Source organism: Lichenostomus cassidix, chromosome 4, assembly GCF_008360975.1.
Source record: "Lichenostomus cassidix isolate B80296 chromosome 4, HeHo_3.0, whole genome shotgun sequence".
Lineage (NCBI taxonomy): Eukaryota > Metazoa > Chordata > Aves > Passeriformes > Meliphagidae > Lichenostomus > Lichenostomus cassidix.
The window spans coordinates 35792999-35810585 of record NC_139484.1 but is presented as its reverse complement, the minus strand read 5'-3'; the positions used below and the strand labels follow the sequence as shown (position 1 = coordinate 35810585).

General features: G+C 36.1%; 1 long non-coding RNA gene across 1 annotated transcript; it reads right to left on the bottom strand.

Moving 5' to 3' along the window:
• Nucleotides 1-2550: 2550 nt before the first annotated feature.
• On the bottom strand, nt 2551-16481 carry LOC146438254 (uncharacterized). The gene is made up of 2 exons (XR_014852039.1): nt 16391-16481; nt 2551-3033 (listed from the first exon to the last, which is right to left on the bottom strand). It is a non-coding gene; the product is annotated as an uncharacterized LOC146438254 (long non-coding RNA).
• Nucleotides 16482-17587: the final 1106 nt, after the last annotated feature.

Genomic DNA, 17587 nt, shown 5'->3' with positions numbered 1-17587 from the left:
GTAAAAGATGTGATGTAAACATGAAGTCAGCATGCGTTAGTTAGGTCCTAATGCTAATCATCTACCTCTGTGTGTCTACTTGTTAAGCAGCATTTCAACTTAGTTTAGAAACAAGGGAAGATTTGATAATAATGATAGTACATGCAAATCATATAAACACCAAACACACTAAGACAGTGACTCAGCAGCTTCTCTTAGCTTCAGCAGTTTCACTTCAAATAACTAGAGGAATATTGGTGATGATACGTTGCTGTCTTGACTGGTTTTGCTCATCTCTGCTCCTTGATACCCCAGAAGAAATATCTGTTAAACAGGGTGGGTTGATTTTCCAGGGAATAAGTGAAAGCATATGTAATTTAATAATGTTACTAATAAAAGACCAGGAGTCCAATGTATGCTTCCTGAAGGGAGAAAACCAGAAAGAAATGTAAAGTTAATTGCAGCTAATCACTTTAGTCATTGTACTATTAACTTGTGATATTGTACTTCTATAAAATTCTAATTCCATGAATTGGCATTGTTCTAAGATTCCATTTATGTGGTATATAAATTGTCATGCAAGAAAAAACTAAATTCATAAAGCATACAATTAGACTCCAGGACACCTGAAAAATCTAAACCTGTATCTGGGAAAGAATTTAAATAATATCGTATATGTATAGGTCTTTTCTTCTGGATTAATTTTGTAACTCAAAAGACAGATGTTTTCAAACCAAAGCCATACAGAAAATTTCATGAAAGGCATATACAGCACTGATTTCCATCTGATAATCTGATAAGGAAGTCTCAGAATCAAATAAACATTTAAACAAAGATAAATCTCAAATTATTAGGACATCTGGAACTCATTGAAAGAAACATGTACAACTGAAGCAAAATCCTTGATGCAAATCCTAATGTGAAAAATAGCCATCAAATTTCTAGCTTTTAATTAAAAAGTGCCCCAAACCAAATATTACAGCTTTCCAGTTTCAGATAGTCTGAATTTAAACACATCTGAGGGTTTTATCTGCACAGGAAGAACAAGTCCTACATATGTTTTGGAAAGGTTTCCTGTAAGACTTCCGCCCAACCTTTGGAAGCCTTCCAGTAAGAAAGAAAAAGAGCATATGTTTGATTTACAGAGAGAAACACCAGAGAAGCAGTAGGTAGAAAGATGACTTGAAGGGGGAAAGTGAGTTTCACTTTTTTGCACAAAGACTGTTTTGAAACTTCAGTTAAAAGTCTTGACATAATTCCAAGACTTAATTTATTTTGCCTGAGAGACCATAATTTAAAGACAACTGTTCCAGTTTTGTAGGGAAACGCAGCCAAAAGAAAAAATAAATATTTTAAATGAGATACACTAATTGCCAAGAACATAAAATAACAAGTAATATTCTAGACTCATATAGTGATTATTACTTGGAATGAACACTCAACCCAAGTTTACTTTTCAGTGGGTCCTTAGAGCTTCAAATATCATTTTTCTTAGGGGTAAAGAATAAATATTACTTATGAACTCAATTTTTTTCAGTGCTTATGATCCTACACAAAAGCTGACATCATAAGGCATTTCACATGCTTTGTTACATGACAGTGTTAGTTTGTATGTATTATTTAATGCCTTAATTCAAAGCACTTAAGAGGTATATAATCTACATAATTATGAGGATAATTCATTGCATTCTGTAGAGTTCAGGATGACCTGGAATTAACTTGTATTATGAGTGTCATAAAATCCTATGTGTATCAATTTTGTTATTGAGAGGGTGAACCATGGAATAAAAAATCCTTCTTGTAGTTTCCTTAAATTAAGGAGACTAGACCTTTTCCTCTTATTTGGAACATAAGCTTCGCAAACAGTAAACCAACAATAAACTTTAATAAAACCAAAATGTGATTTCCAATGAAATCTTGAATATGAGACTAATCTTTAAAGGAACTGCATCAGATTTTAGTGCTATGGCTTTTGGGCAAGATGGAGCTCTTCTGCCAGATAATGATTTCCTTCCAGTGTTGAACTGCTCTAAACTTTCTACAGGCTGATTCTCCAACTTGGACTTCCCTTTTAGCTAAGTCTATTTGCTTTGCATTGAGACGTTGACAGTTTTCAGCTCCAGCTCCAGGAATCCAGATGGTGCAATGAAAGTGAAGGATAATACCATATGACTTAGATTTTTTTCCCCCCTCCAGTACAGAAAGGAACAGCTTAATGTCAGGTCAAATTTAAAATTAAAACAGAAAGGGATAGTAAACAAGAAGAGTTGTGCTCCACTCTGATGGAGGCTGTAAACAAGAAGAGAACAGATCAGGTAAAAATAAGGTGCAAAGAGGCTAAACCTGAAACAACTTTAAATAAGTAACTTTACCCCACTGTTTAAATGAAATGCCATGACTATGTACTGTGGCCCAAATTTAAATCTGAGTGTTTTCTGACTTGTATAGAGACAGTCTAACATGCTATTCTCTCAGGGATTCAGAGGATAAAGTCAAGATCTTCACAGTAAAAATTAACCTTAATGAAAAAAATGGAACTATTTCAAGCAATCATTCAAGCATTTGAGACAGTTATGTATTCAGGTCCTTTTATTTTTCACAAGCTCTGTGCTAATTCATCGCTGGCATCTGCTGGGCAAACTTTACAGACATTATTACTAATGCAGAGGCAGAATTAATTTCTTGCTACAAGAATCGCATTTTTCCAGCTTTCCCTTTCATCAGAGGGATGCTCTCCCTCCTCCTTTCACAGAGGAGAGAGGCTACACAGGACAGGATGATCATCTGGTGACAGGTCTGACGTCTGGTCCAGGAATTCTGGATGGTTGAAGGGTCTAGATTTAGCCTCATCAAGCAGAGATTTATTGTAGTGACGTCGAAGAAGATGAGAACCACTGAGAACACATTCACTTAAGACATCACTCATTTCACTGATTTCAGAGAAATTCTAAGGCCAGTTTGTTATTTCACATGATCTCCACATCAGAGAAATGGCTCTAGGTATTGCAGCAGCTTTTTTTCCTTGCAATGGAACCTTTCCTCAGCAGCCACAATCTTGAGAAAAGAAAAAAAGAAGAATAGGAAATCAGGCTCTCAGTCACACAGCTTTGAACTCTTTACTGCAAGACATGAGAATAAGCACACTTCTGCTTGCATTCAGAAAAATAGCAAAAACACAACTTTCAGTGCACTTTCCCACAGCTGCAAACAAAATCCACAGAAGCAAAGAGGAAATAAAGATATTTTTGGAATACAGGAATGTAAAACTCTTCAGAAAAAATAGTAATATTTTAGCTCATCTAGCTATTCTGATTTACTTAGTTTAAAAACTAACACTTCAGATTCTTGTACAGCATTTGACCTTGAAAATTATTTCAGCAATTAACACTACAAGCAGTTAACGTCATGTACACATGAACAGGGCAGTTCTCAAGAAATACCCGAGATGGGAAGAGACTAATGAACTCTCTACTACTTATTCTGGAATGGTTCTTACAAAAAATGAATCAGCTTCCTTGTACAAAGTCCTTCTGGCAATTTCACTTCAAAGAGATAGAATGTTCCTTTACGGAGCTTTTATCTTTCTCTGCATTTGTAAATCTGTTTAAATACACTGCCCTCAGAAATGCTTACAAATTAGTTGACACTTACCGAAACTATTGCTGTTGTTTTGATTTAAGAGGGTTACTGTACTTGGTATGTATTAATGCAAGACTAGAGACAATGCAGATAGTGTTTCTTTACATATCTCCACATGTACACACACACATCTGCACTTATATGTATCCAGTACACACTCATAGACTACACATACAATAGAAATTATCTTTTGTTCTAGAACAATATTCACTATCTATGCATGTCCCTGGAGGTAGCAACTTTTATAAAAGTTGTGAAGCTTTATTTCCCAGTGATGTTTATCTCCCAAATCTGGTCTCTTCAAATCATTAAATATACTTAAATCTGTATAAATTACATTTTATTGAGAATGTTTTACCTAGTTGAATTTGCTGTTTCATTTTTCTTCTCAGGTCCTGAAGTATATCAAAATCAGATTTACTCTTTAATTTAAACACTCATATATTAGCTGATGCATGATCTTTCACACAATATGTGTCCCTGAAATGCCACCTGCTGAGGCAAATCTATTGTCTTATATTTTCTTATGTTTTATGTACTGTCATAGATTATCACAGTCACTGAAAGGTTTGTGATGCTATACATGGGACACTTCCCAAATATTTCATGATAGAGTCTTTAGAATCATAGAATCACTTAAATTGGAAAAGATATCTAAGACCATTTAGGCCATCCTTGTGGCAGGGCAAATTTACTTTTTTTCATATGGATTTTCCTTCTTTGGTTGTTTAAGCTGCTAGCATTATTAAGTTTTACTTGGAGAAGGGGAGAACAAAATGAAACAATAACACCAAAACTCAAAAAAGGCAAAAAAGAACACCCATTGACATTTCATTTATTGAACAGAATTGTACACTAAATACAAGAGTGAGTTCTGCTTATAAAGAACAATTGTGCTACAGTATGGCCTAAAGCAAAGATATGGTCACTAGGCCAACCTCTGGGACTGTGTTCCTTGAAAAAGCATCAAATATATCATCTGAGTAGCCTCATTATTCCTTATCATTCCCTATTATGTCTGTCAACCATTAAAAAACACAAAAAAAAACCCCAAAAAAACCAAAAAAACCAACCAAACAAAAAAAGTAAAAAGCACAAACATAGAACAAAATGTTTCCATAAAGTACAAAGCTTGTGCTACTCAAGTGAAGATAAATAGCTCTATCTTGCAATATGGATATTTGCCTATGGCACGTACATGGTGCAAATTCTGTGGCTAAAAGAGTGAGGTTCATTCCCATGAACAACAAAGAGTCTGTATAAATATTAGTATGAATAGTAAGTTTCCTACTGGCCACTATTTTTCCCTCAATTTGTCATTGTACCATACTGTAAAAAAAATTATTTAAACAGCTTAAGGAGGAAAGATGGTTCAGTAATCTATGCACTGGAATGAAATTCAAGCTCCATTTCCAATGAGAGTTCCTTAAAACAATGTGGCCCTGAAAACACATTGGTAGCATAAATTAAAATAGTACGTGGTGCCAACAAATATCTGTGGAGTCTGTTTAACAGACACAAGGACTAAAACCACATTAGACATTGGTTTTGGCATCTACAATTAGCAACAGCTTGAAAAGCAATCGTAATCAAATTAATCGTACTTAATTTCTGTAAATTTCAATCCTTGATGCTGCAATTAAAACAAAACATTTTTGATCTCAAACTAAATGAAACTTCAGCCCTGAAACATTTGTTTTGTTGCAGAAACATCTGTATGTAAAGCAGTATTTGCACGCTAATCTTCAGGGAAATGCTAAGATGTCATCAACTTCGGTGAGGCTGAACCAGCCTACAAGTCAGCTGAATCTGTGCTCAAGTCTCCGTGCTAGACAAAAAATAATGACAGAGCATATAGCAGTGAGGCATTAGCTGCACTGACTGCAAATTGGTCCCGATGGAGTTTTCCTTCTTTGCCAAATCTTCCCATGAAGACTAAGAATTTTGGACAGCCCTTGTAGTCAGGGAAGGTGAAAACTATGTCAGAATGCCCCAAAAAAAACAGCTGGAATTTTCTGCCTCTCTCCAAGACCTTGTTCCTGCACAACATTGCTCTCCACCTTCTGGATAAAAAAGGGCTGCATTAGCTGTCAGAGATTGTTAGCTCTTTGCTTCCATTTTCCCTTATTTTCTGGATATTCAAAGAAACATTCAGTTAAAAGTCTTTTTTGGCTTTTCCAGCTATCCCAGAAAACTAAAATTCATCTCCATAGGTATTGAGTCACAGCTTCTGAGCTGCACAATTCTGGAGAAAATGTAGAAGAAAGTGTTAATTGACATGGACTTGGGAACTATTTAACAGTAAATGCTGCTCCAGAGCATGTGACAAACTGTGAAGATTTGCCAACAGTAGTTAAAAATATGCATAAACTAAGTTCTCACTCAATTTCTAAATGAAATGTTAATGTCTAACCAAATTGACCACAAATACCTTTTGCTCTTCTCCAGGCAGAGGTGGTTGAGTCCTCAGTTCTGAAAAGCTAAGAAAACAACATTCCAGAAGAAATTTAAAAAGTGAAAGAAAGATGAGACTTCACTATCACAGGTGCATATTAGCAGAAATCTACCTATAAAGCCTGTAGCATTATAGTATAGTAATCATTCTAAATTTTCAATATTGATTGGGATTTCCCAAGGGGGGCTTGTGATAAAGTAAAAATATCCTTAACAGCTATTAATGCTTCACACTCATTGCTATTGAACTCTGGAATATAAGTAAATTTTGCACATCTATAAACTGGCAAATAACTGCTAACAAACAGCTTGACTACCCTGTCTTGGAACTTGGCTATATCTATAGTACTAAAACTTTGAGGAAAGATCTGACCTGCAGAAACATAGTTATTGGTTTCTAATTTTTTATTTACTTTTTTTTTTTCTTTCCATTCCAGTAGTTTTTGTATATTTAAACACTCTGAATATATAATCAGGCCCCTAATCTCTTGTAAAGCAACTACAACTACTGAATCCTCAATATTTACCTGCTTTTTAAAAAAATTTGATCAGGTGATCAGAAGATCTGGCGTTGGTGTTTGGCTGACTCCCAAAGCAGAAATGCAAATTACAAAGAAAATGTATTTTGATTTGCAAATCTTTGGTTTAGATTTAATATGTATTCATATCTGATTAAAACTCAGAGACTGAAATGCAACTATTATAACTGAATTTCTAATGCCTACTCTAATTTTTCAAATCATTAGTAATTCGTGCATTTTGATTAAATTTTCACTCTCCAGTAATTCTTTACAGCACGTCTTTGAAAGTGAGCTGCATAAAAAGTTCTATGATCAGACAGATTCAGACCAATTCAGTAGCTTTGTTTATAGGGCAGCTGCCAAGACTTGAGTCACTAAGTCAGCCTGTGACATGCCCGCTTGTATAACTTGTATTCTTTGGCAGCGTTTGAGGGGTTTGCATATCTCTTGTTGGATACATAATTCCACTCACATATCAAAAAAAGTAAATAGAGTGATAAATTTGTATAAAATTAGTTTTAAAACTGTGCTCATTAAATCCAGTGGAGACCAGTGTATTTTTTTACATCCTGCACCACCCTCTAACTTGGAGGTCAAAAAGGCAAGAACTTGAAGCTGGTTAAACACAAACTTCTTGGCTTACATCACACTTTTGATTAAAAGAACAGATTTAAAATCCATGAGGATAGTGTATCTTCTAACAGAAGTTGGTAGATACACCAAAAGAGCAAATTTAATCAATTTATCACAAGAACCATCGACTTCAGCCGACTGCAGATCAACAGCCACCTTTATGTGCACAGAGAAAGCACATTCTCTTTTGCTCTTTCTCTCCATCTACTTAATCAAATTAGGGAAAGGACTGTGGAAAGGGTAACAAACTTCAAGCACATCTATTTGCTCTTTAAGTTAAAGTTGGATGCAATACCAAAATAATTGGTCTCCACCATTCAGAGATCTGTTCTACTATTTTTGTGCAAATTTTATGCTGACAAGAGCTGTTTCCTAAGTAAATGGCTCAAACAATAAACACTTTGAGAGATGATTTGTTTTGCTTCCTCTAATGTCTAGAAAATGGTTTAGCTTATTAAGCTTCTTAGTCTCATACACCACATTTTAGCTCTGGATTGAAAGAGTTTCTGGTCACCAACTGTTACTTTTTTGCTCCTAAATAGAGGTTTATTTAGTGGAACAACCAACTCTCAACAACTCTTGCATCCTGTTTAGGTGGTATAATACAATCGAATTTCATATCAGATTTCAAAGCTTGTCAGGGCTTGCTTAGATGTTCCTATTTATCTTTCTCTGGAAAAGAAAGGAAATGTTTTGTTTGCTTTCTCATATCATTTTGCCTTGGAGGATTTCAGTAGGCCAGCTGGAAATCCAGAATATTAATTACCTTATATACACCATTACGTCAACACGATCTGGAGGAAACATATTTTTCTGGGTTTCCTGTTCTAAATGATGTGGTTTCAGATAGAACATTTGATAGTTGAGGACTGGGGCCTCTCTACATGCAATCAGTTCTTCCTTATCAAGTAAAGCATTGTTTTTAATTTCATTTTCTGCTAGTGCTAGGCTGAAATGAAATTACATTATTTTTCATATTTGACCTTTCCACACCTGAAACTTCATTTTTTACACTTTGAGGTAGGGTGTCTGATGGTCAAGGAGGAGAAGGTAAAGTAAAGGTAGTCATCAAGGAAGTGACTGTAGAGCCTGATATTTACAGCCTTAGAGGACACAGAATCAGTGTTTCCCATGCTCTTTGGAATCAAACTGGTATTGGGTAAGTTTGGCTTGAATTTTGGTGAAGCACATTCATCAGATGACTAAACAGAGAGGAACTTGGAAAGAAATTTGTCACCCACTGTCTATAGATCAGTCCACAGCCTGAGAGGTGAAGTGTCAAAATTCCCATGAGGGAAGAACATAAACCAGTGTCAGTCAAAATAATAAAACATAAGGAGACAGACAAGAATCCATACAAGTTTCAGGACAGCCTTCTTAGGGACATCTCCTCTGGGGCTAAGAGCTCTATGATGTTTTAGATCATTTGGATAATCTTACCTTTGCTCCATTTCTTATTAAAGGTTGGACCTTATGATTTTTCAGTGTCCCTTCCCACCTGTTCTAAGATTCTTGCACATTTTATTGGTTTGAAAACAAACCAGTGGGAGATCACAAGTCAAGATTGAAATTAAAAATAAGTGAAATAATACAAGGTAAAGCACTGACAAAGTCAGATACAACCTAACACCCTGTTAGGGTGGTAGTAGCAGTCCAACTGAAGTAGTCCAGTTGAAGCGGTGATCCTGTGAAGGTCTAGTCTCCAGCTGAAGATCCAGTGGTAGCTCTCGTCCTCTGGGAACCCAGTAGACAGGGCTCGCTCAGGCAGTTCCAAGGCCAGGTTATATCCAGGTGGGAACACCTGGTTCCTCCCTCCTGGGCAGAGCATCTCACAATGGGATAAGTCCATGAGTCACACGGTGGGTCCCTGATGGCCCATTGCCTGTCATGCAGGGTGGGTCATTAGCAGGTGATGGCAGCTAACGGCCCACAGCTGGTGGTAATAGAAAACTACATCTATATTGCAACCTAGGACACACATTACTTTTTTAACACCCTCTACATGGGCTATATACTATATACTATGGTGCTTCTGGGGCTATTCATTTTCAGACCACCATTACAGCCCACAACCAGCCTGAACTCTAATCTGTCGGCAAATAGCTCACATCAAATGGTGGCAAGCAACGTCAAAAAGATCCACCATACAGTGTCGGTGTATGGCTAGGAATTTCCTTCCTAAAAAGAAGTCAAGTTTTATGCTTTGGGTCAGAAAGAAGAGAAAGGCAAAATGGTGCAAAGTTTGGATTTTTCTTGTAATCACTAAGTGTGGCTGCATAGTTCTACTTTCCATGACCAGATCCAGAGGTTTAGAAATTACACACAGAAGAATGGGCTGCAGGATTTTATCTCATGATAACACTTCTACCTGTAGTGTAATGGCAAGGAAAAAAATACACAGACACCTGAAACCAGTTGTGAGGTTGGCCACCGCCTGAAACAGCAGAGGTTCTACTTCCACATGCACAAACTGATGAAAGAAGGGAAATTTCTGTTTATGGCAGAAAAAACCCGTGCTGCTAGCAGCATGAGGGCACCACAGACAATGTTTTCCTTGTTTCTGTTACCCTTGGTGAACAGGAAGAGCACATCTAACCTGGTCTGAGAAAAGGAGGTGTTTTTCCTGCGCTGGCCCGGAATTGGCTGTGAAGAGGAGGTATCTAACATATCAAAGGGCTTCCTGGGCCATGATATGCCGCTACAATAAGGAAACTATAGACATGACAGACTGAGATGAAATAGAATAATCTGAATTCTTGTGTATCCTTCCAACATCAATTCTGCCAAGGAGGAGGTCTGGGGAGATTACTGTACCTACCTTGCTCCTCCCCTTTCTTGGTCTATGTACCAGCAGGAATTGTTCACCTGATCTGGACTATGCAGCAAATGCATCCCTAGGAGGTCCTAATCATACAGCTTGCAAATCATATCAAAAAACACATTTCCAAGCTTGGAAAGCAAGCTGGAAAAATGGACTGAAAGGCTAAGGAAGGAACTTATACTCAGAGGCCCCTGTTGCAGAATTTATGGAGATACAGCACTTTTTATATTTGCAAAAGCAGACAACTTTCAAAATGGAAGGCAAATTATAAAATCGTAGAATTATTAAGGTTGGAAAAGACTCTTAAGATCACCAAGTCCAACTGTCAACCCAGCACCACAACCATATTCACCATTAAACCATGTACTCAGATGCCATATCCACATGTTTTTTTTGAACACTTTCAGGGATGATGACTCCACCACATTACTGGGCAGCCTGTTCTTAGTACTTAACCCTTTTGGTGAAGAAATTAAATGAGATTACTTTATTAAGGCAGGATTCCTCACATAAAAACATCAATATCTAAATTAGTTAAATATTTTCATGCCTCTGATTTCCTTGTAATTTCTAAGAAAATATTTTTTTCTGTGCTAGCATCATGTTGAAAAGATTTTTAACATTTTTTTTAGTATTAAGGGAAAACCCAGAAATTCCATTTTATCCAAAGGATAAGAAACACTTCATATGAAAATTTTATTGTCAGTGATAAACATAGTCCTCAAATTTTTTTTTGTCTGTTTCAGACTAGGAGTATTAGGTGCAATTACTAACATTATTTGCCTTGGCAAGTAGGGAACTCAGGGCAAAATATTTCTATTTCAAAGATAATGTATGCTATTTCACCATAGAAAGCATTTTCACCATTATTAGCCTGAACTCGTATTTTCTCAAGAATCCATGACCTCTTTGGAACTAAAACTCACTCTGACCCTACTTAAGTGGTACCTTATTGTGCAAGGGTAGCGATTTTATTTTTTAAATACTAACTGATATTCAAATATGATTTCTATTTTTTCATGAACACTAGTTGACAGACATTTATCATACCACACTGCAAACAGATTACGCTTCAAAGTACAATATATTTTAGAAGGAAGGAAACTGATTGGTTAAAGAATTGAAAGATACTTTCTTTCTAATATTATTTTAAAACATCTATGTAACAGCACACCATATCCTCCCTCCTCTCTTGTAAACACTTGAGGTAGCCAGGCAGGTTTTTGAAGGTCACATTGCATTGCTACGGATGAAGTTTCATAAAAAGTCCAAATTATCATGTTTCTAGTATCCTTTGTGGCAATATGCAGTAATATACATGCAACCTGTAGCACAAACATGATTGTTCCTAAGAATTTTTCAAAAAGAAACATAGACAGCTCAATATGCATCTATGTTCATTTGGGGTTTTTTCCAACTCAACGATAATCACTTTTACCACACAGGCTCCATGAGAAAAAATGCAACAAAAGTATACCACCTTCCGTTTCTTGTGTAAAAAACAAAAACACCCAAAAAAACAAACAAAAAAAAAACCCAAAAGAGAGTTTATTGAAAACCCACAACTTATGAGGACATGCTTAAACACACAGATAGTACTGAAATTGAGAACGACAGGTTGAAAGAGAACAGACAGTGGAATCAAGAACCTGCCTATACCCATGCTGACCCTGTTCTTTCACTGCCAGATGTTTATCCCATTTGGTCCTGTTGCAGACTTCCTCAAGGAGTTGTTCCTCTAAACAAGCCAAACAGTTGCTCCTCTAAACTGCTGGCAAAGTGCCACAGTAATCCAGCATTCTTTGTACCTCACAACATGTGTGACAACTTTCAGAAGGCTGAGCCAGTTCACATTACTAGGTAGCACTGACATCAGCTCTGGTGTGGATCATGGAGGCACAAGGATGACTAGCAAACTCACATCCTGATCATGCAGAAAGATGTTTGTAAGTACATGACCAGGCTTGCATGTTCTGCTTTTCTTTCATACAGCTGGCCTGAGGAGAAAAGCCTATTGGATTAACTAAATATTTCATTTCCAAACCATAGAGGACACTTGCCAATCTATAGCTATAAATTTTGGGGGAATTAAATTTATAATTTTTTCTTTTTTAGTTTCAGGTTTTTTTCTCTGCCTTTTAGCTGGCTTCATTCTTTCATTTCTCTGCACTTGCATGTTCTGAATCATAGGATTCCACGTATCATTAATTTCCAAACAATTTGTGATTTCTGGTACCCTATGAAACCATTTTTTAATAAATACGAATGTTCTCTCTCTCACTAGAAACCTTGCACCAGCTAATGCTACAGAAGAATATAAAAGATCTTGAACTAAATATAAAGAAAATATGGAGAGAAAGATCAGAAGTAAAATGTCTTGTGAAATTCCTATTTTCTGGGACATTGCCGTGTGAAATTTATTCTCAGAATAAATACCACAGTGTAAAATCAGTAACCCTAGTATGAGTAAAAACGTTTGCTTCAGGAAAATTACATTCATTATAAGTCCTGACTTCCTGTTATAAGATTGACAGCAATGACCTTCTTAGAGTGTGTATGGAAAACCAAGGAAAATGGAAGTACTATATGGTTTTTAGGCAGTGTCAGACTGTCCCCTCTTTGTCTTCTACCAACAATTTCTTCTCAGCAAAAGACAGAAGTAGAACATGAAAAATGGTTTGTTTCTGGGAGCAGGTACCCTCTTTTCCTTCTCCTATTTTTTGCTACACCACGCTCAAGTGCCTCTTTCATCCAGAAGCTTGTTGGAGCCTTCTTCTCTGTCCTTGGGTCTATCAAACCACTGATATTGATCCTAAGCCACTTTCTCAAAATGCCCTTACTGAAGAAGAGGAACTTGCAGAAGTTAGTACTTAGCAGTTTCTGTTTGGGATTAGCAAAAGGATTTTAAAATCTCCTTAGAAAACTGTGAAAAATTGAGGTCATAATAAGTAAAACTGAAATTCTAAATAACACCAGAAGTTACAATAGAAACATTACACAGTGTTTTCTGGTTTTGTCTCTTACTCAGCTCATGTTTTGACTTAGACCCCAAACCTTTACATGACTAATAGCACAACAAAACCAAAAATCTTTCTCTTAACAAGAAAACACTTACCAAGAATCCCTTTTCCACAAACATAATTTTTGCTGAATATGGGTTATGTAGGTGAGCCTCTTCTGGGAAAAGCAGCCTAGAGTTAGAGCCACTGAAACCAGCTTTCCATCCTTCTGATGTGCATCAGACCACAGAATTGTTTGAATTGGAAAGGACCCAGAAGAATGGTTGAGTTGAACTCTTAAGTGAATGGCCCATATTAATTATGTATAATTTTTTAATTCAGCTGATTCTACTTAATAATTTCACTTCATTTGAGATAAAAATTGTCAACTGCCAGCTTTTCTTTTTATCCTGATCAACACAATTTCTAACTGCTAATGAAATTATGCATTATTTAATTTGCTTGCATGCTTTCCTCCAGAGTCCACTGTACAATTTCTGGAATGCTAGTTACTTCATAATTTTTCTCTGTGCTATCCATAATCTTGCTGGGGATCCAGACAAGGGAAATTTAAGCAAAATTAAATAGATTGTAGAAAGCCCTGTCTTGTAATCACATTCTGCACTGCTATGTTATATTTTACTACAGTTCCTAGTCCCACATGAATGAAGCCTACTCTTTATTTTCTACGCTTGATTATGCCGAAATTAATAACTACACTTTACAGTGGAACACTTTGAAAGAGGAAGACTTTAAAGACTAAGTCCTACCTTTAAGAGGTCTATGAGCTTTTACAATTTTCTTTAAAGGAGATAGCATTTTGTTTGGCAAGATTCGTACAGGCACTTGGTGGCTATGGAGCATTTTAACAAAATTCTGGGTAGCTCTTTAACCACTTTAATGTCCTTTTTATAGCAGCCAGGGCTGCTCTTTGCACCTAGCAAGCATTTAATTAGTGGAGGAAAGCAAAACAACACTTTCTTTGGGAAAGCACTGAAAAATGAAATGGTCTGCAAGATTACCACCAACATCAACCCCTTTCCCAACTACTGCATAGAAGACTATTTCACTCTTAAGTGCTGTGATTTTGTATTTTAAGAACTTCAACTTGCAGACTGAATTTTAAAGGAAGGGTTCCTGTAATGTACAAACTCTGTTTAGGCCACCAGAACCTCACTTCTGTTTGGTCTGGAAGATTCTTTACTGAATCTAAAATGAGGGCAATTGGTTTGCCCTCAGGGTTTAGTACAAACAAAGCTTTGGGAAATAATTAATTTAAAGTGCAGAATAAATAGTAAGGGAAAAAATGTTTACAGGTAAAATATAAATTTTTTAAAAATCAGGAAAAATCAGTGAACTACAGGAAATATGCAACTGGAAAAATGAGATGGCCAGATAAGCAATAAACTATATTTTTTTGTGAACATGATGCCAATTTTAATTTACAAGAATTAGCTGTGAAATGCAACTGAAAATTGTAGCTGAGTCAAAAACACAATAGCAAGGTTTGCAACTAAATTTTAACACCAAAAAATCCTTATAAAGAACGTATTTATAAAGAGATTAAAGAGCATGTGTATAATATATAAACATAAGTGTTATCAAAATCTCATGAGAAAGCAGCGAGAGTACTGCTGCTTTTGCTGTAAATAAAACCTGGTAATTAGCTATTAATCATAGAAAAAAACACTCAGAGATAAACATAAAAAATGTGCACCTAGAGATAAACATATACACTATTTGATCTGTGCTAACGAAGAAGGTAGTGTGTCGCTGTTGAGCAGCTAGCAGAGTAATGAATGCATCGGTTCTCAGTGGCAAGAAGGAATGACCTTTATTGTTTTGATTTCATCACATTTATAGAGTTCTCAAAAGTCACCCAGATTGGTCAGTCAGAAGCCTTCCCCCAGGCCTGATTGGCCAGGCTTGCACTGTCCAAGTTCTGGGACACTGTTCCAAAACATCCAAACTTTATCTTTATTTACAAAAACACAAGAAAACTTCCCATGGGAAAAACTGTGCTAGCCACAGTAGTGTTCTGGAAATCAATTTTTTTTTAATTTATTATCTCAGCAGGTTTAATTTGTTTCATATATACAGTGTTTGTGGGGTATTTTTAATCGATCCTGACAGTTCTCCAGTTAATTATTAAAGTGCCTAAAGCTTCTGCATGTACTTCTTGTAGTTGACATAATGAAAACAGAACTGAAGAGTTTTTCTAAGCAATTCTGTGAACATACTGTTCAGAGTGTAAGAACAGGGACATCCTACCACATTATTTGACTGCTAAGCAAGGAAGTTCTGATAACAAGTTATGTAATTTCATCATAGATGCTGGTGGATTAGTGGTAACATCCTAAAAAATGTAACAGTTAGGAGTTATGAATTCATACACATGCACCTTCATCCTATTGCCCAGATATTTTACATGGCCTTTCCGTATCTCCCACGCACTATACCTGCAATCATCAGACTTTTATTCTGTTCCTATATTTAAAAAGGATCCAGGAGGAAAATTACTTCCAGCATTTATGGCCACAAGTCAGAATAGCCTCTAGCTATGTTCGTAATGACATTCCTTATCTGTCGCAATCTTGGCTTCCTTTTGTTTGCTGGGCTTTTTGGGAACACTCTGTCTAGTAGTTACTCTAATCTTGTTCTTTTTCCTAAAACACTTCCACAGTGGAAAAAAAAAATTAATGCAATGCAGAATAATTCATTTATACTGTTAGAAACAAATCCAATAAACTTGGAAAATCTATCCATTTCAGTCACTGTAAACAGGGCAGATCCTGAGCACCAAAACTGACTACAGTCAGGCAGAATACATAAGTGGGAATATTCAGCAGCTGTTTTACAATGTTTGTATTTTTTGTAAACAGAAAAACAGGGATCAAAATTATTAGGAAATCCCCAAAAGTGGGACAGCAAAGTCTTTCTCCTTTTGTCTTCCTACAGGGTGAGGAAAGAAAAAGAGTAAAAAATTTACACATCTGAAATGCATGCAGCTTCCTCTGCATGTTTAATGAAGCACTTTTTTGGTACACAGGCTTTTCAATTTAGTCTTTTTGGATGTGTTCTCCATTAAACCTACAAGTAATGCTGAGTGAAAGTATTTCCCTCTGATTTACGTAAACAGTGGATGTATGAGAGTACACAGGAATTGTCAAACTTCCATATCCTGTTTCTGATAGCAGGCACTATCACTGTCAGAAGAAAGCAGGCAACAGGAATGAGATATCCCTATCAATGTGGACAGCTGTTCCCACCCTCTGAAACTGGCTCATGTCTAGAAGATAACAAACATCAAAACAACTGTTAAAAAATGCAAATAATCTTGTTACCTCTACAAAGCAGCAGCCTGTTGTTTAGTCCTTTGGCTTTGATGTTACATAAAAATTCTTAACCATCTAGTGTATTTCCAAGAGAACTTCTCATTTCTCCATCACAGCACAAGATCCCATCTCTTACTCAATTCTATTGCCTAATGATAGAACTGAGTATTCTTTTTCCCAGCCAAAACACACAATTTTGTGCAAGTGCAGGATTGGCAGTGGCAGCGTACAGAAACAAAGTGTACCAGGTTTCTACTCTACAACCACCCTCAAGATATACCAATGATGTTCAAATTATGCAATGTATTTGGCCATCATAAAAATTCAGAATTTATTCAGACACCATTACACAATTTTTAATGGAAATGTACTAGCAATATCAAAGTAGATTCCCTCACACTCCCTACTTTATCAGTGGCTATCCACAGGACTTCTGTGAACCTGGTGCTGCTTCCCAGCATCAGATAACACAATTTGGAAAAGTCGTTGAGACCTTCCTAAAATGCATGCAATTCTTTAGGCATGAAGTAAAACCAACTAAAAGAACAATTTAACTTTTTTTCCACATCTGTAGTACTCTATTTACCTGAAAGAAGTTCTGTTTTCTTCAAAGTAATCTCAAATGGAATTTTAAAAAGAAAATTGAAAAAGTAGCTTTTTCAATGAGAATGTTGAGTATTTCCACTGGGAAAACTGCAAAGAAAATTAAGCATGAAATAAGTTGAAAAAAGCTTTATAAAAATATCATCCTTTGAAAACTCATGTAACTGTCTCCATCAAGTGCTTCAAAAATGTTATTCACTGATATCTGAGGTTACAGGAATACAATTTCTGGTGATAAAATAATAGTTTTCAAAAAAGGTTAGAAAAAGTTACAATTAAAAAGTGTTACTCTATTGAGTGAGAAATAAGCAACCTAGTAGAAGGGTTTAAGTGAAACTTCAGAGTTTTAATTTGGCAGTTCACCTCAATACCAGCTTACGTCCCTCCTGTTGCTAGATATTATCACATCAGATTATTAGAACAGTAATATAGGATTTCAAAGTCAACTTTTCTCCTTATCTTTTGTATTCAGTCTTTCTATGTCATCCAAAAAAAAATCCTAGACAGCCCCTGCTGGGTTAGATCATCCAGCATAACTCAATACAGACAGCTCTTTCCAGACAAGATTGCTTGTTCTACAAAAATCTATGATGTTGGGATTTC